At 33.9% G+C, this 21116-nt stretch overlaps 1 protein-coding gene across 3 annotated transcripts in view; it reads right to left on the reverse strand.

Annotated features, from left to right (window-relative positions):
• Nucleotides 1-21116, reverse strand: part of LOC147078014 (uncharacterized) — a 173934-nt gene that overhangs the window by 123794 nt on the left and 29024 nt on the right. The window contains exon 1 of one of the 3 annotated variants that reach the window (XM_085961105.1): nt 12668-12753. The exons of the other annotated variants lie outside the window; for them this stretch is intronic. The gene's annotated coding sequence lies outside the window, so the exon portion shown is untranslated. Of the gene's footprint in view, nt 1-12667; nt 12754-21116 lie in introns of those variants that run through there. 3 annotated transcript variants of the gene reach the window in all.

Here is a 21116-nt window from a genome sequence, read left to right on the forward strand (position 1 = left end):
AACGCGAATATCTCTTCACTTCGTGACGGAGCACACTGCAAGAAGTCGTGCAATGCGCGTACGGCACAGGGGGCTAAACGGCACATGCTTCTTACGCCTCTCGCGCCAAGCGCGCATCGTACGACCACTCGCATTGTGCTTTGGCCCTTAGACTTAGATTTATCGGCAGCTTTGTATTACATATTGGCTTTTGTTTTTTTTTTACAATATACATACATATTTTACAATTTTTAAATTAACGTGGGCGTGCTCGTCTATTCCATTGGGATTATTAACTTAGTCGTGTAAATTCAGTCAAGGCACACTTAAGAGCATGGCGACCCCAGTCTTAGGTAACCCCGCTCTTGAGACATTTCCGGTGATAAAAGATACTGATGCCTCACATCAAACATAGGGTCCCGGACTCCTATGTTACTCCCGATTATGGCTGACTGTAGATCGGGAGGTATGGTTTGGTGGGCCATTAACTTATTGTCTTACAGTATGTACATTGCATCCAATACTCAATAAACAATAGCATACATATTATAGTGCAGGATCCCATAGACTTTTCGTATACATAATATGCGGAACGCATTCTGACAATTGGAATAGGTTCTAGGGGTCACCAAGATATATAATGTCGATGTTGCCAGGCGATATTAGTGGTCAATTTTTTTTTATTGAGGTTTTAATTTTTTTTTTCTTATAACCCACCAAAAATTGTTCTGAGTTGTTCAATAAAACCAAGACCGAATCAGGGATTGATTGAAAATGCAATAATTGTACCATGCCATCGGCACGGTCGTAGAACGGTTCGGAATCTGGGTGATTCTATACAAAAATGGTACTAAATAAAAAAATTTAAGCCAAGGAGGATCCTAAGAATCGATAATTTTGAACACATTGCAGTACCCGCTATTTTTATTTTTTCAAATGGGACGAACCGTTCTACGACCATGCCGATGGCATGGTACAATTATTGCATTTTCAATCAATTCCTGATTCGGTCTTGGTTTTATTGAAGAACTCAGAACAATTTTTGGTGGGTTATAAGAAAAAAAATTAAAACCTCAATAAAAAAAAAATTACCACTAATATCGCCTGGCAACATCGACATTATATATCTTGGTGACCCCTAGAACCAATTCCAATTGTCAGAATGCGTTCCGCATATTATGTATACGACAAGTCTATGGGATCCTGCACTATTACATACAATGTACCATCTCAGCCAAAGGGATTATAATTACACCCAAAACTATTATTATATTATCCGACACTCATATTATCACGGCTACAGCGAATCTAATGATTTAATATATGCCATCTGCCATATTCGACGTGCTTGTTCGTTTAATTATCATATTCAATCAATTAGTATGTATTTATCATTATCGGACTGTTTTCTTTCCCCCAAAATAAAAATAAAATTATGTACACTAGCATATTATAATGCGATCTATACACACTCTTATCAAACAGAATCCACGCGCGCATTTGAATATTTATTATTTTGTTATCACTGTTGTGATAAATGGAGATCGAATATTTTGATACACTTATTCTTATTCAATAACATTGCGGTAAAATTAAGGAAGATTGAATGTTCATGAATTGATAATGTGACCCGGATATTGAGATTTTAACAATTTCCGCAAAAAGCGAACGATGTGTGATGTGAACGATTTTTATGTGCCTTACTAAGATGAAACGTAATGTTTTTATAACCACGTACCCATCTACAACAAACATTATTTGTCATTCAATCATTTTACAGTCAATATAAATGATTTAAATATAATCGTTTAGCAAAGACCCTTTGCCAGTACCTACCCAAAAATAATCAGCATGCATTTAACTAAACGGTACGTTCATTTTTAAATGTTTATACGATCTTTTAAGAAAATAATTTTAACGTAACTACCTAGTTCTTACAATATTAGGCCGTTTCACACGGGACACCTGCGTGGCGCCACCGGCGTAGCGAGATTCCTCTTTACATATAAAGTGGAAATGCGGAATCTCGCCACACTGGTGGCGCCACACAAGTGTCCCGTGTGAAACGGGTCTTCATCTCGTGTGATAAATAATAAAATAAAAATGAAACTGTAGAATTATGTTGCTAAAATATATCCTTGCAGTTTCTTATGTCAGGTTACGGGACGAACTTAACGGTTCAAATTCTTCTAACGAAAAATATCATTTTTCAGTTATCACAAATTGACGAAACACGGCAGTTATTCAGACCATTCATTCAGTCATGTTTGTATGGGTCGGCGACAAAACGTCGATAAAAATATGACTAAATGAAAGTAATAACAGATTCGTTCTTAGGATTTATTTTGTGAGCGGTCTGACGAAATACTGCAAGAGAAAAAAAAGTGTGTACTGTGGTGAGCAGCGAGCACTTTCTTCTGTTGATAAATGGCATTGCTGGCTGCTGCACCGGCGCTTCATCCGCATTCTCACGCCAAGTACCTGGTCGATGTACCTACCAGATAAATTGACTGGTAAATGTGAGAAATAATTATATTACAATGAATATCAATACTGAACCTAATGATGGTAGTCTAGGTATTGAAATTTCGGACAGATTTTTTCAAGCCCCAATTAAAAAAAAAATATGGGATTACCCCACAAAAACGCAGTGTTCCCACCCGCTTACGCAATACGAATATTATATTCTAATGAGAAAAATCGATATAACTACTTAATACATCATATAGTGACATGTTTTTATCGTGAATTACGACGCAAGAAGATGAAGTGAATATAAGTTGTTGCCAGTCCTGTAATATTGTGAAAATTAATATAGGTACGTATGTCTGTTCCAAGCATCCAAACAATCTTCAAACGAAAGATAACTGTTATTACAACGAAAGAGTACAAGTAACATTGTCTTTGATACTTTACATAAAAAAAAAACTTCTATTTAGTACTACTAGTAAATATCTATTTGAAAGACATCGTTTCTTATCATAGTCGTGTCGTACCAAGGTAACAAGAAGAGCCCAGGAATATTATTAAGTTATTATAATAGCAGTATAAGTAAAAATGACAATTAAGTTTTTTTAAATCTTCTTTGGACTTGATTTTGAATCTTGATATTTAAGCATTGTATTTTATTACAAAATGTCGGCAATCTTCTGATTCTTGATGTTGCCAAATTATAGAAAACTAATCAGATGAAGACCCATATAAGCTGACAGTACGTTTTATTTGATTAATTAAATATATTAGGTAGGCAGCATACCATATTTAAAAAAAAACGCAATATCGATTTTACTATACGATGTAATATATTCTAAAAATATTCATTTTATATATATTAAGTATCTGTATATTTAAGTATTATTACATATTATATTAATACAAGTAAATATCATTTGATCTAATTTTATGCGAGGTTATCAGGCAAAGAACGTATCAGGATTAGTAAAGAGTGCAAACAAGTGCAAAGTTATAATACATTATATTCTATTAACTCACCCAATAACAGTTATCCAAGTTTATAATTTTGAAATTGTTCTACTCACTACTGAAAAGTTTCTATTATTAAATATTATGTATTACTTGTTTATACATACTCTTATTATCGTAGCTGTATCATATCATGTTTTACTTTATTTATTTCTACCTACGTAGATTGAAAAAATTCTCACGATGCGTCCCGTGAAAATAGTATTAAACCGAAGAAAAACATCCGATACGAAATTATTTCATCACACAATGTATTACGATTTGTATCCGGGATGCAGAAGGTAAAAAGTATGACGCCGATCAGTTGTGTGAGAGAAAAAAGATTTTTTTTTAATCGTCCACCGAGCAGCCAGAGTGACGACCGGCGGGCGATCGTTGTGAGAGGTCCGGCGAGCGCCGCAGGCGACCTGGCACTCTCAGACCGTGACACCAATACCGCCATTTCTTCGGCGCGTTATCGAGTTATCACATTAGTCTGTTATCAAAATGCAAATGAGTATTTTTTTCATTTATTGCATTGACCGCGGTAGTGATAGGCATTTGGTTGTTATGTATTTTATAGTTTTGTCGTCATGGTATAGAGATAGCCGAACACCTAGCGAACTACAAATCACCCCGATATTATGTAGATACACATCTCCTCTTTCAAGCTGTATTTAGAAGCATTGGCTATGAAAGAAAATGCATGCAAAAGGATAAAATCTTTTAAGTCATTTGGTGTATCGACGTATGCATAAAATATATATACAATTTCAATTTATTTTTTAACATATTGTGGACATCAAAAATTATAAGTTTAAGACGTTCACAACACGACATGAAACGATAAAGAAAAAAAGTAATAAAAACGATAGAAATTAAAATATAAAAAGAGAACATACCTATTATAAACATACAAAAGCAGTGAAAATAGAATTATACATCTATAGAAGTTCAAAGAAACACACCGAGTTTGCTAAGGAGACCCTATTTTAAGAATTTATAAAATAGCGTCCACCTAAACTCACCCTCACGCAAGTGGAATATATCAACACCCGAAGCAATTTGGTTGAACATAGTAAGTTATCGCCCTCCCAATTGGCATTACCAGTGGGCAGGTTGGTTCTGCACCTTGGGAGAATAAACAACTGATGCTCTCTATTTCGAAGATAGTTATCGCCTACACACCAAATAGCACAGAGAGCTTGAGTATTTTAGCCAAGTGATTAACGGTAATAACAAACAATACCACGTCTTATAACGTATCACATACGGGAGACGCCCAGGACAAAGAGGTCCGGATACAAAACTATTATCATAAAAGAAACAATCTAAGGACAAGATTGCATAAGAGCACGGCCTCGTCGTTCCGATCAGCGTCCTCGAATGTATAGATCGCTTTGATGAATGGCAACTTTCGTAGAATCAAAAAAAAAGACTCGGCGGTCCTATCTCGTTCAAATCCCAGCAAAATTAGCAACTCCGCAATATGTTATGTAAGTGATTTTCCAACTCTTTTATGTCACTTAACCCACCCGCACATTATGCAACACTGATTTCCGTTGAATTTACTTAGGATCATCCAACGCTATTTTGGCGTATATTTATCACGATTCTTCTCGTTCAGCAATACGAACAGAAATTCGCAATGCATACAATATTTTCATAATAATTATTTAAGCTTACCTATAATAACATAATAATTATTAAACTGTTCTTATTACAACAAAAAAGTGATTGTCATTTTCAGGTTAAGGTTATATAAATTGAATGTTGCCACAGAAAAAAATAGCTGACTCTCGAAGAGATTTAAAATTCATACATAATTAATTATTCGAGTTATAATAATAAAACCGTTCCAAGTCAAGCGTTAATTAAAACAGCTAAAGACAAGCCTGCCGAAACTTATGTAAGTAAATTTAGTTACCCAGGGCAGAGTTTTCCAACCGGTGTGCCACTAACGTAAGTATAGGATATTATAAGGCCGAGCGCACACGACAACTAATAGAAGTTCTCATAAGTCACATGCCAATTATTTATTTCGGTGAACGTTTGGACATGGGGATTTCACGTGGGGACATGTGGGGGTGCCGCACGTGCAATCAATACGACAGGGAATGAGCGGTAGAGCATCGGGAAATGTGAAGTGCGCACCTCACGCCGCCCTTTTGACTTTAATTGCACAGAATAATTGCATCCGATTATTTTCTTTATGCGAGATACGTACACAACATAATATTATGATTTTCAAAAAATGACAGAAAGGTCTGACATGACACAAAAAAGTTGGGAAACACTGACCAAGAGTATAAAAAATACAGGGGTTAATTATTAAAAGTACCTACATGATCAACAAACATTGATTATTTACTAAATACAATTAAGTACATAATTATTGTATTATATTCGTATCCAAAAGGTTCCTCAACGTCGGAGATACGAGGGTGGGTCAATAATTCCTTAGAAAAAAGCATTAAAACAGTTTTTATTTTTGTATTTTTTTTTTATTTCTCAACATAATCTCCTTGGAGCTCAATACACTTGGTTAGACGTTTCTCAATATTTTTTAAACCGTCAGAAAAATAAGTTTTCGGAAAGTCCTCAAAATAAGCATTTGTCCGATCGATGACTTCTTCATTTGAAAAAAAACGTTGTCCACTTAGCCATTTTTTTAAGTTTGGGAAAAGGAAAAAGTCACTGGGGGCTAAATCTGGCGAATACGGTGGGTGGTCGACCAATTCGAACTTCAATTCTTCAATTTTAGCCATTGATCGTAAACATGTGTGAACACGGGCATTGTCCTGATGAAAGAGGATTTTTTTCCTGTTTAAATGAGGCCGTTTTTCTTCAATTTTGTTTTTTAGCTGGTCCAATAAAGATGCATAATAATCCCCTGTTATTTTTTTTCCTTTTTCGAAATAGTCAACGAAAATAATTTCACGTGCATCCCAAAATACAGTAGCCATAACCTCACCAGCTGATTTTACGGTTTTCGCCTTCTTTGGACATGGTTTGCCTTCGCAATCCACTGCTTTGACTGTTCTTTCGTCTCGGGAGTATAGTGGTGTATCCATGTTTCATCTACAGTCACAAAACGACGAAAAAATTCATCCGGATTGCGTTGCATGAGCGACAACAGGGCTTTAGAGGCTACCACCCTATTGCGTTTATTGTCGACTGTGAGCAAACGCGGCACCCATCTTGCAGAAATATTTTTCATGCCCAATTTGTCATGTAAAATAGAAATGACGCTACCTTTTGAGATCCCTGTAACCTCAATTATCTCACTCAACTTTAATCTTTGGTCACTTAACACCATATCGTGGATTTTATTGATCATTTCTGGTGTAGTCACCTCTACAGGACGTCCTGAGCGTGGTTCATCCTTTGTTGATGTACGACCACGTTTAAATTCATTTAACCAGTTATAAATAGTTGCAAGTGAAGGAGCAGATATGCCGTGAACTAAATCCAACTCATTTTTTATTTCCTTTGCTGTTAACCCTTTTATATTAAAATGTTTAATAACAGCCCTTAACTCAATTTTCTCCATTTTCCATTTTTCCATTTTCCACAAGCAAATTTTTTTTTTAAATGTACGAGAAACACACAACAACCCGACCAATCTGATTGAAACTTCGCAGCATACTGAATCGGTAGTGCCGCTGCATGAAAACAAACCGCTTACAGTACTAGTCACGCCACCTGTCGGCTTTTCTAAGGACTTATTGACCCACCCTCGTAACTTGAATAAATTACTTATTTTATTAATAAGAACTACCTATCTAATCAGCTACACAACTAAAGAAAATAACAGCGGGTAAATTGTATACAGACAATTTATAGTAAACAAAAACAATTATGTATTGATATGAACGAGTGAAATTAATTAAGTAGCGATAAATTATTAATCTGTTATTTAACTATTTTATAATGGAATATCATCATAATTCATAACATTTACAAAATACGTTAAACAAACAAATATTGTACCTGCACGTATTAATTAATAATTGCCATTGAAATTAATATAATAAACGACAGGTAAGCAAAGCAAATCAATGCATACAGCCCACAATATTTTTCGTCTCTTTCTCTCACATTCTCCGGAATAGTGTTGATTCTGGAGTTAATTTAGTTATACCTACCTTACGTTGTACGTAGCCTTTCTCTTTGGAAATTTCGACAATGGATCTGTTGCAGATATACTGAAACAATCAATAAGCTATTACCGGGAAGTTTTAAGCCTTAATTTTAATTTCCTGAATAGTAATAGGTACTAATCACACGATTAACCATACCTGACGGCGATGAATTATCACATTATCAGTATTAGATAACGGTTCCATATTATATTGTACTATACGGCGTTGAAGCATGGATTCAGATCCCTTAGTGGAGTAAATACATTAAACCGGCTTGAAGCATTTGAAATGTAGATCCATAGAAAAATGTTTCGAGTGGTCTGGACCGAGAGTCAACTCTCCGAATGAAATCATGCAGATGATTACATAGTATAGGTACTGCAATTAACATTGGACGTCAAGATTAAACGGCGTTGAGGTAAATGATGAAAGAAAACATCAAATATTGGACTGGAATAAAAAATCTCGAGGAGATGTTTGGGAGAGAGACAAATGTGAGTGTCGAAACCTGGTGATCATCAGTCAGGGACACCGGACAATGAATAACGACAACCCTAACTGTGTATACACAGGATTAAAAGATGACAACCTCGTAAGACGTAGTAGGTATGTATTCATTTTACGATAAATTATTTTAATGGGATGTTGTGCCGACACAGTTTCATTTTTATTACTTTATTCTGAGATTAATGAATTAATGACACAATCGAGGCGATATGTCATTTGTACGATGTTGCCATCTCCAGTTTGTACATATTATATATTATATGCATATTTTACCCCTTATTTAATTATTTGAAAAAGAGTGACAGCCCTAACTAGGTTGGTCGTCAATAACATAGCCAAAGACACAAACAGTTCTAACGTTACGCTTTCTAAAAACTATTAAGTATCGATGAAAACAAAAAAAAAAACAACAAACTTAAAGCTTTTATTCAACACAATCGCATACAAATTAACGAAATATTCGGGCTTTGTGACCGGAGATTAAAGAAAAACACGCGAAACTGTTTTTCTTTGTGCGGAGCACGCATAAAGCTCATTTTCACGTAACGAATTGATTAAAGACAATAAAAAGCCCCCCGACTTTGGTGTTTCAAATCATTCGGTTCTTAAATAATATTGCGTATTGAATAGGCCAAATTAAAATATAGCATAGGATTAGGTAACGATGAAACCTTTTTCATCAATTTCGTAATGAAATCAATTACTATTAGTCACATTGTCTACCTAAACACGGAAGGCATTCGGAATGTTTTATTTTTTATATTTTCTTGCATAAGCCTACCTCCTGCATTGTCCTGCTAGCCAATGTTTAACAATGTCAAGCTTTCAATCAATAATACCTTATAAAATAAATAATATCCTTCCCTCATATGACCACCATGCATAGAAAATAAAAACAATCAGAATAACGAACGGCATGTCACTTCTGCTTCAGATCGCGCTATACATTCATTCGGACGAAAATAAGCATTAATATTTTCCAGTCCTTAATTTATTCCACGATATAATTAATACGATGTACGTAAGTGGCGAAGGGTGCCTTTAGAGTAGTTTAGAGTTTACAATGTAGATAACTGAACAGAAATCTTAGGACAGCCAAATTTACGGGATTGGAAATTTGACTGATACAATCTACTAAACATCCAGTAGACCTGGTAGTCCACTACGAGATTGACTACGAGTAAAATAACAGTCATATATTATTATAATATAAGCGAAGTCGTTAGAAGAATGACCCGTTTCATATTATATTAAACCAGGTAAAACAAAAATCTCATTAATAAATCGTGTCAAACTACACATAAAAAAAACTTTGGATTACCCGAAGCCTTTCTTGTAGATGTAGAAGATTAAAAATAGAGTTGAATACACTACGACTACATCTATGTGTGGGTGAAGTCTGAATTCAATTAAATTATAATACTTAGGCTCAGATGACTCTTTGGTATTTTTTATTTTAATACTTATACAAAATCTATTTTTTTTTCTTAATAATGTAGGCTTAAAATAATCGACTTGTATGGAAACGATCCGAAGCGTATCGATTTAAAAACATATGTGATTTACAAATGTTTACCAAGAAGACAATGTACTTCTAAATAATAGTTAATTTCAATTAAAATTTAGTAAATAAATATTTAAGAACTACTTACTCAAAAGTGTTGCAGGTAATCTATATTGTAAGTATGAATCTCGTAAAATCGTAATAGCACCCTGCTATTAAAATTTCTTAAATATGACATATTATGTACATATATGTATTATTCCATTCCCGTTCGATGTCCACAATATACATTAATTTGTGACGAGTCTTTACATTGACCATGCATGAAAACGAGACAAGAGAATAATGTTGCAGGTACATTGGTACAGAGTACAGACTAGATACAATTAAACTTTGGCTGCAATATCTACTTTATTTACATCAATAACAACATAATTATTAATACTTTACCTTTAAAAATAATAGAAGTTTCGGCTTTATGTAGTTAACTATAGGTAAAAATAATGCAAACGATTAAGTGCATGATTATTAAGCCCAGTAGTATGGCAATTTACCTAATGTCATTGTTGTTTACAGTGACATCCGTTTATCATTATCTGTTAATTAATTACAAGAATAACGCATTAACAATAAGTTGTACCATTGCCGACTCAAGTAGAAAGCCGATACATTCACAATAAATGGTCATACTTTTTCCGCCCCTCCCGTTGTTGTATATGTATGAACTGTCATTGTTCTATAGAGTGTTCATACTGACGCGTCTGTCGTGTTCACAGGGAATGGTTTGATTTTAATAGATAAGTTACATGATAAATAATACACTAGCATTAACACACCTTCTACAAATGTAATGCATAGATCAATGCTGCATATTTTTTGGAAATCGATATAACCACCGGTTTTTGTGTGAAGGACTAGTCTGACTTTGACAGTGCTGATGAATAACAAGAATGTATATTATTTATTAATAACACTAATAGTTAATATATTTGATTTGAGATTTTTTTATAATTCAATTTTAAACGAGAAAGGGCGAATCAATATGTCAAGCAATCTGGGATCTGATTTTGACAGCTGAAAAGTAGACCACTCGTTGTTGTGCAAATCAATATATTTTTTTATCGTAAATACTTCACTATAATAATGTCGACATAAATTATACTAATGGTTTTATAAATGCGTTTAAAAATTAATAAACGTAAAAAATCTTAACACCACTGCACATGCATGTACTGAAATATGACTATATTCTTAAACATTAGAGCGAGAGATTTAAAAGAATACTATTTTATGCAATAAAAATACTTTATGCAGTCATCAAATGTTTAAAATAAATATAAGGATAACAAGGCTTCAAAATTATATAAATAGATTATCTACAACGTTTGAGGAATGTCCAAGATCATGCTTTGAAAATAGAATAAAAGCTCCATTTTGACCTACGCTGAGCATGTCCTCCCTCAAGACGTCATCAGACATTAATAAAAAAACTAGCATTCAAATCGAATTCAGTTTAACATTGTCCACTCTACTACTTTTATTTTTACAGAATTTGACAATAAATTATTGTCAAAGAAAATTTGAAATATTATAACAATAATAATATTATTTTGTTAATTGGACCCAATTAGCAATAACTGTATTATTTAATTTAGTACCTAGTCGCACTTGAGGTATTCAACTGGACTTTGAATCATTCCGTAATACCGCGGTCAGTACTACCTAGAGACAGAATACTTTAAAGAAATTCCGAGGAACATAACATTATTTATTATAATATGGCCGACAAGTAGTTTTGAAGAATTAATTAATTTATTTATTATTAATAAAAAAATATCTCAGATAAAAATAACGATTTTCATACACAAAAATACAATCTGAATAATGATAATAAGTACCTACACCCCCACCCCCAAAAGGTGTCGCGACGCCGTATTATAATATAATATGAATGTAGTATGTACCCACGATGGCCGAGCGGCTTACTCGTCGACTTATAATGTCGTGGATCACAGGTTCATATGAGGCCGATAATATGATCCTTTTGGATCGGACATGGTCAAAAGAAAGAAAGACATTAATATGTAGCTACCTAAGCCTCATCTTGCTCGTGTATGCGCTTGTAGACCATGCGATTTTTTCGATACTGAGCAAAGTCCGAGATTTACCTATTATATCACTACCCGATGTCCTTTCGGTACAGCCACCCTTAATTATCACCAAATGTGTTTAAAGCGGATAAAAGAGGAAAAGGGTGTTAATATGTACAGCTATCTACTAGGGATTACAATCCTTAATTTTTTAATCCTGGGATTTTACAAAAGCATGGGAAACCTATCCCAAAAAAAAATTTGGCGTCCAGTATATAATATACAAATATATATAATATGCCAAACAGCTGAAATGGAGATGGGCGGGGCACATTGCTCGCCGAAAGGACGGCCGCTGGACAAATGCCGTCATCCAATGGTACCCAAGGGGTACGAAACGGCCACAGGGTCGCCCTAAAAGCCGCTGGATTGACGAACTGGTAAAGTTCGGCGGAAATACGTGGCAGCGAACGACACAGGACCGAGAGAGTTGGAGAAAGCTTGGGGAGGCCTTCATCCAGCAGTGGATTGACCCCGGCTGATGATGATGATATAATATACATACGAAATATTCGTATAAATAAAACTACAGAATTTATCGCATTATATTTGGTAGAACTTAATAATTATTGATTGATGATTTTCTTTATATTATATTGTTTTCTACGTGTTCATCCGAAATCCCAGTGTTGTATAAAACTAAATGCCCATTTTCGCTCCTAAGCGAAGTATGTGATGAGAGTAGAGGTTATACCTATTAACAGTTTTTTTCGCAGAATGGTTATCAGCCAATCAGTCAAACTATTGGTTCTTGCACTGGAACAAAAACATATTTTTTTAAATAATAATTGATCCCGTGACCGACGGCTTCATAAACGACCGCTTTACCCGACCGGGTGTCGCGATGCATACGCACAATGTGGTATAAACAAATACACATGAAAGGTAATAAATACTAAAACTCCTGCCTAAATATTTACCTGTTCCACTGCCAAAAAATAATCCATCAATTTGTCACACACTACTTGATAAGGAATAAAAGCGCACACCTATCCACGACACAACCGACGCAGTGACTGACATAATACGTGAAAATTAACAATAATATTAATAATATAACCAATAAGAGGCTTCTATCAAATTTCAGAGAAAACTATCAGTTTCAAATTATCGCTACGATGCACAACTTGTAAAAATAAATAATAATTTATTGTGTGTGCGAAAATTTGTATGACTCACAAAAACAAAATATTGAAATAAGGCACTGGGTACGTTTACATTCGCAATATTATAATATAATAATATTATGTTTGCTCGTTGTTTGGTGTTGCCATAAACGAAATTATTTTCCCTAAAATATTAAATAACAACGATACTAATTATTAAGTAGGTACTACTACTATATACCTATGTGTAGTTTCACTAGCATTTTTCTAACGCTATCAAAATTTGAGTATGTTGTATAGTGACGTGTTAATTTGACAGTATCCTTCACTAAATTCTACCTAAGTAGGTATACAACACATAAAATAATCCGACGGTGTCAGAAGTGTTCCATTTTATTTTATGAAATGAATACTATTATCATTATTTTGATTATTTAACAAGAATAAGAACGAAAATAACAATTCAATATTATCTTAAGTATTTATTAACACTTATTTATGAGGTTATAGCGTTTATAACCCCTTATTTACAACGTATAATATGCCGATGGACTGATAGAATACTATAGATTTCGTATTATTAATTACACATATTATCAATCTGTTTATATTACTTATAAGAAAAAAAAGCTACCATCATGATATTGATGCAATAAACCTAATTTAAAACTATATAAAAATGTATTCTTAATAATAATAACAGTCGATCACTCATAATACGAACTTTCGTTTCGTGTCGTGAACGATAAGGTTTGCTACCGCTGTCCTCGGCATAGAATATGGGACAGTGTAAAAAATATTGACACAGCATATTATTATAAATAAAATAATATTATAATGAATGAACGACAATCAGTAGTTTAATAAACGGTGTCATTTTTTTGGGAAAAAATAAATCCAATTACTAGTCTGCATAGCATCCAGATTTACACGGTGTAATTTGACATCCGGTTAGGCAGATATTATCATACTTTCATATTGTCGTGATCTACTGAATTAGATGCAAATCGAATGAAAACAAAATGTTTGCCGAGTAATATGCAAATACCTGCAGTCAAAGATGCAAATTAAGAGATAAACAATGTTATGTTTGTTGATTTTTGATAAGCATTAATTAATTGAAACATTTTCGGATGGATTCCTACCACTAGATGACTAAATTCCAGAGCGTTGGAGCGGAGCTCGGAGCAGTGGAGCAATGGGGTTTTACCCGGAGCACTCAAAATTTGTAGTGGTCCACTCCGGATGTTTTTTAATTATTAAATTTTCGTCCAACAATCCAATGAAAATATTATAACTTGACACTTTGCACTGGAATTATTTGAAATACGGCTATACTACGGAGTGATAAATAACCTCACTTTTTTGACAAAAGAGGCAGATGAGAAAAGACGACCTGCTGTCGGATTTTGTTTAATAGAATTAAGTAATAATGAAAATGACGAATAATAAACCTTATTTCAAAACGACTTTTTAATTTCTTAACATTTAAATACAAATTAAAACTTTCTACCGGAGCGGAGCAGATCCTGGAGCTCTAGATAACTCTTATTATATTAATATAATACAACTTAGTTACCAAGCACTCAGTCAGCAGGGGTGTTCTAAGTAAAACAGAAGTAATTTTAAACAACATTTAAAAAAACCTTTTTTAATATCTTCAAAATGGCCATTACGATAATGCATAATGAGATAAGATTGTGCGACCATGGCACTGTGCAGAGATCTGGTAAGAGGTAGAAGTAGATGGTATCTAATAGTCACTGGATATCATTCATGGTCAGTTACATGCGTCTGCATACATTCTCTTATCAAAGTACGGTAAGTGCCTATACTTATAGGTACCTACCTGTTTGCTGTTTAGCTAGGCGTCAATTGGCGCAGGCCGGCGAGACGGCGAGGTTCAGGTGTCAAGGCGACTGACCATGTCATGTATTTTCAATAATAATAGTTGAGGATGCTACACGTGATTCAATCATTTTGATCGGTACATTTTTATACAGATTTCGTCGATACCGTCCGTATTGTGTGTCTACAATATCTATATCATAATATATTTACAATTTCATATAATATAGTGTACGACTTACTTCTAGGAACCAAAGACGACTGATTGAACTCACCAAACTGACACACGTTAGTTATACGTTATATACCCATAGAATAGATTAATAATACATACCTATTATAGTTAAAGAGTTGCGAAAGCCATTCGCGGTTTTGACGGCAATTTCGAAGAGTAATGTTTTTAATATTATTATTTTTTTTAATTTAATATTATTTAGTCAATTTAGTGGTCAAGTAATCAAGGATCAATACGCATCCAAGAACATATTTTTTTTTACTTATTTTTATATTTAAAACAAAACTTTCAGTTTAAATATCTATACGCAAGTACATACCTACAACTACATCATATTTTATAAATATTTTTATTATTAAATTGTAGTTTGAGAAGTTCTTTTAAGGTGACAAAACTATTTTTGAAAAATGTAAGTACCTACCTATTTAAAGTTTAGTTAAGTACTTATTGTTTTTTAATTTAAAAAAAATCAATTGACTAAGTATATCCACTAACGATCTAAGCAGACGAAACCGGTTATAATCGTTATTCAACAATGTCGAATAGTTAGCTACTATATTCTTGTTCTTTTCATGCCATCTTCTGTCACAGGTCGGCGACCAAATTGCTGGACCATTTGACCCATTTATGTCAGATCGTTATGCCATTATGCCCACGCCTCTGCTTCCCTCGAGATGTCACTGTACTCTCTAGTTTCGTTGCGGAAAAATGGCAAATCTGTATGCGCTTGATGTTAGCTATAAGTTATTAGCTAAAAATACCTCCTCGTCGGTAGTGTGATCAGCCCGGGAAATCCGATGCAGCGTACAGTCGATATTACTTTTATTTTGATTTTAATTTATTTATGAATTACTTACCTATACAGTACTTTTTATATTTTTATTTAAATTAAGTACAATATGATAAACAACATAACCTCATAATATGTTTAACCCTCAAATAACAGATTTCAAATTCACAACCCTATTGTAAAATTGTCACCACAATATTAAATCATCACAGTGCAAATATTCTTAATAAATGTTACAAAACTTATATTTTTTTATAAGTAGGTACTTAATGTTATAAATTTCAAATGGAAACATAGTATACCTACAGTAAATTAATACACAGGCAAGTAGGTATGTATCTACACAGCTATCAACATTTTATCAATTATCCCCCTTATCAGTTATATTATTGATCGGATGATAACGTTGGTAATTTAGCATTGTATTGCAGTGTACGTACGTGCATAATATTTTGCAGAGGGCGACACAATTGAGCGCCCGCAAGTGACAGGCTGTAAATTTTGCGATACCGGTTATACGCTTCAGCAATCGTTTATAAAATTCAGGCATTTTTGCAACTTGGTTATCACGAAAGTTTTTTATGTCTATTTTTCTATCATTTTTATTTTGTAAGATTGTTTAATAATTTCTACATACATATCAACCAATTCGTAGAAATTATCTACATTTAATAATAATTGAACATTACAAAAACATACTTAGTGTTAAAAAAAACGATGCATAAGTAATTTTTTTGCGATTTAGTGTACTTTTGCTACAATATATAAGTACGATACATCGTCGATTGCCACGTCCGATCAATTCTGTGTGCGACATTAAAAGGGCGATAAGTCTAAAATTACTACTTTTCAGGAGAACCGGCTGTGTTTTGGACAACTTTGTATGGAAAATACCAAATCAGCGAGGTCAATTCGACATGTCCCTTCCGTTTTTTATTCATATATGCATTATGATTAATTTGACATACCAACTTATTTGAAACAACATGGCTTAAAATAGTGTCATTGCTCCAAACTAGTAATGGCGCATGGTAAGTACCTACTATCTACCGCATTAATTAAATTTGTGAAAAACTAAATTACTGCTGGTTAGTGAACCCACTATACCGAAATCCCTAAAATGGTTATTTAACAACCGGTTTTACACAATCCCTAGCTGGTGTCATATTATTAATTTAAGCCGGTAACTATCCACCGTTCCGGTAATATAATTAACCCGCCCGCAGACTGGATTATTTACACATTAGCAAAATGTCACTAATATTCATAACAATTACATAAATATACACGTTTAATAAATATAATGAGTCATGCAGTGTTGCCATCCTTATGACGATTATAGTTGTGTACTATAATAAAAAATAGCATTTCTGAAAAACCTATATTACTAACATGAACATCTTTCGTCTTGAATTCTTCAAAATAATAGTATTTTACATTTTTCGCGGAATCAAAATTATATTATTGTACCTAAGTAGGTACTTATAAATAATTATAGTACGGTTGACAGCACTTACCGTGTTTCACAATATTAGATTTATACTAATATAATATCATGACGATTAAGATATAATATGATGTAATTGCGATATATATTTTATAATATGTACCTATATGAACAAATTAATGTAGAATACACCGGCACAGAAAAAATAACAACCCAGAAAAAAGTACCTAACACTTCTTATTAAACGTCCGTAAAGATCCGTATAGTACTGAAATCAGATGCATTTATATTATTATGTCATTGTATATTCTATAAGTATATTCTAGTTTTAATGCCATATTTTTATAACAACTCAATATAAGAATGGAGTAATTTATAAGTGATTAAAATACATACATCTAAGTATTGCAATAGATTAAGCGACAAAACAACTAAAATATCCCAGGCATGGCCCCCGTTCCTGAAGCGGGCCCTCGGGCTAGGGTCTTTGGCGTGCCCCCTACCTATCGCTAAGGTTAAAGGCAATGTGACGCATTAAGTAGCATTTTTCAAATTGTTTTTCTGTCAAGTTAAGGGTACCTAATCAATGTATTACTAGCGATTTTTTGTATATTTAATACATCTACATACTTTAATTATGGAGGTGTCAAGTATCGACACATAATAATCAAAAACTATCATAATATAAATTAAAATGTTAATGGTTATGAAGTATAATAGCTTTTTTTTACTATTAAAGCAACTTTGTATGTTTATCTCATTTATCTGGTTAACCCAAACCTAAAGCCCTGTCAACCCACCCCCTGTGGGGGCCATGATCCCAATAATAATATAAAGGTTGTTCACATTGCCATAGTAGTAACAGCCAAAGTTTAATAGCTGTGAGCTTACCTGCAGTTACAATTCAATTATTGAAAGGCCATTGCTATAAATACCTAGGTACGAGTTTTTTTTCAAATTAGTGAAAAAGCTTATCAAACAATAACTATGCAAGAAAAAAACACTGTGAGATATCGTATCATTGTCGAATATTTCCTTGTGTATAATATAATATACATATTCAAAATTAATAACAGCATTACAATGTGAACGCCGAAGCCATATTATTCAATATGAACTCAAAGAAATATTGAGTAAAAATAAGACATATAAAAAAACGCATCACTGAATATATCGAGATTTCCACGCAGTAATGAGTCCTAAAACGTCTCCAACTGGCATCTGATAAGCCGAACGCGAAAAAAACAGTTGGTAGTGAATGTTAAGAAATTTTCGCAATACGAATAAATAAATCAATTTGAGGAGTTTTAAACGCCCTCAGATCATAATTATGTTGGTATTAAACAAAATCCGCAAGGAAAACACTTGCATCGACAACTCAGTGGCTAGAACACTCGACAGACAAGCGAAATATCGCACCCTCGCAACTAAACTGCATCAATAAAAAAAACGCCAAACAGAGAAAATCGGTTTTGAAGTTTTTACCTTTCGCATTTTGTACTGTGTTTTGGAAATGTGTTTAGATATTGAATGAAGTTTTGACTTGAATTTGATGGCTTAGAGATATGAAATTGTCGGTAGGTACATATACTATGAACGATAGACAATGAAATGTAGTAATTAACTCAAAACACGTAAATTTGGACTTGTGGCGGTTTAGTTGCGAGGGTGCGAATATGTGTTACGAATACTACTAATTCGGTGTAGAACTTTTAAAATGATTTTTCAAGTTATGTAAGCAAATGTTTCAACCGGTCATCAAACAAAAAATACCAATTATGTATTATAAATCTACTTGAGAATCGCCAACTGAAAAGACTAAAATCACTAATCCGCCCCTAATTAAAATTGAAGCTACCGAGAAACAACGGGAATAAGCATGTTGTTTGTTGAAACCGTTGTGCATTAGGCGGGGTCCCGAGCGCAGATGAAAATGCAAGTACCGCCCCCGCCCACGGTAAGCGGAGCGCAGTCGTGACGGCCGCCTCCAACCGCTGGAGACGAGCCAACTTTCCAATAAATTGTTATTCGCTAACTCTAGTCTCTAGCAAAGTCTAGCTGCGAAGCATCGGTAGACCTGCAGCGCCCGAACGGGGGAAAGCATCGCCTTCGAGATGGCGATGGCATGAGAGTCATGCGATTGCACCAAATATAGGTAAATTAGGTGAGAATAAATTATATTACCTACTTAGGACATTGGTCATTAACCTATGCACCTATTTGAAAACATTAAATAAACAAGATTCTAAGATCATTCTAACTAAGCGAAGAGAAATATTCGCTCGTTTAATCGATATGTGGGATTACGGTATCAGGGTAAGTTAAATGAAGATTTAAATACATTGTAAATATAAAAGCTATACTTACCGGTTTCGATGTTATAAAATAGAACGAAATTATTGCGAAGGTAGAACGACGAAATAGATAGGGTGATGTGGTCAATATCCCTATCTAGCGACAATGACATTAATATGGACGAAGCATCTAGAAAATAAAATGACACTCACTTTGTGTCGGGTCTGCCGGATGGCGAAATTCATATTTTAATATCGGTATCCTACGCTCAAATGAACATTCTGCTTGCAAGCGGTCTGGCGACACCGCTGGGTCTGCCCATACAAAATTTCTGACTGTCAGGTTTCGACTCTACCGTTATTATTGTGTTACAAAATGCCAATGTGCCTAGTTAAAAATTGTAAAAAAAAACTACTAAACACTCCAAGAAAGATGGGATATCACTTTTCATGTGTTAGCATTATTTATTATTTATAAAATGCCATTTTAAGATAATGTTTATTCAATGCAATTGAATGACAGAAACCATTGGACAGTCGCCTGTGATGCGCTGGCTCACTTGCGTCTAATATCCGAGAAGTCGTAAGTAACCGAGAATCTGTTTCTAACGCAATGAGTCATGACACTAATACGCTATTACAATAAAGGTTATATTACTATAAATTCTCGAAGCTTGTATCGCATAATGGAAATGGATACGTCATATGGTCACGTGACATCTACCATACATCTGTGAATGACTTTCATGCACAATTTCTCGTGCGCGCCGGTATGAAGTGAGTTGTCCATTTAATATGTCATTGTCTAGCGATATTGAAGTGTTTCATCTTCAAAATTGAATAATATAATAAGTATCATACGTGTAAATATCACATGAAGATGCCCACAGTGGCCGAGTGGTAACAAATCGGCTTATAAAGACATGGGTCTCGGGTTCAAGACCCAAGTCTGGAAAATTCGTATGTCGTTTTTAAATATCTGTTTGGTCCCAAAGCGTGGACCTAATACGATGAGCAAGTGGCTAACATCCATTTCTCGTAAAAGAAAGGCGGCCGAAATCCACATAGGATTGAAGAGCCAATTAAAAAAAGTAAATGTCACAACTAAAGATGTTAAAGAAAACTTGAAAACGAGGCCAAAAAGGACTTCCGGACATCGTATTTATATAAAATATAATTTTTCATATTTATATATTATTTTGCATACAAAAATGTCGCTTACGTCAAATTGCAACTTGATCCAGTGATTTTTAGTGAACCTACAAATTGCAACTTGCTCCAGTGCTTTTTAGTGAACCTACACAAAACTGGAAAAGGATTCAGCACCTCTGTCCATAACCTATTATAATAATGTAGCCGACACTGATGCAATGTGCAAAAAATATGCGTAGGCATTTGCGATGTGGTTATCACTGTTATACCTATATTGAAAATGTGATTGATTTGACTCAGTATAATTTATTCTATGGCCGTAATAGTAACCATCGATTAATTTAGAACTAATATAGGTACCTAGTTTATATTTGAAAGTTAATAATTTTTTTGATGTACATGTTGTAAATAAAAAAAATAAAAATGAGTAGGCTAAAAATATTAACAAAGCTCATGTTGGCCAATTTTTATTTAGACGAAAATCGAAATACAGAAAA

This window comes from Rhyacophila brunnea, unplaced genomic scaffold, assembly GCF_057557595.1.
Source record: "Rhyacophila brunnea isolate RB1 unplaced genomic scaffold, BYU_Rbru_1.0 scaffold_12, whole genome shotgun sequence".
NCBI lineage: Eukaryota > Metazoa > Arthropoda > Insecta > Trichoptera > Rhyacophilidae > Rhyacophila > Rhyacophila brunnea.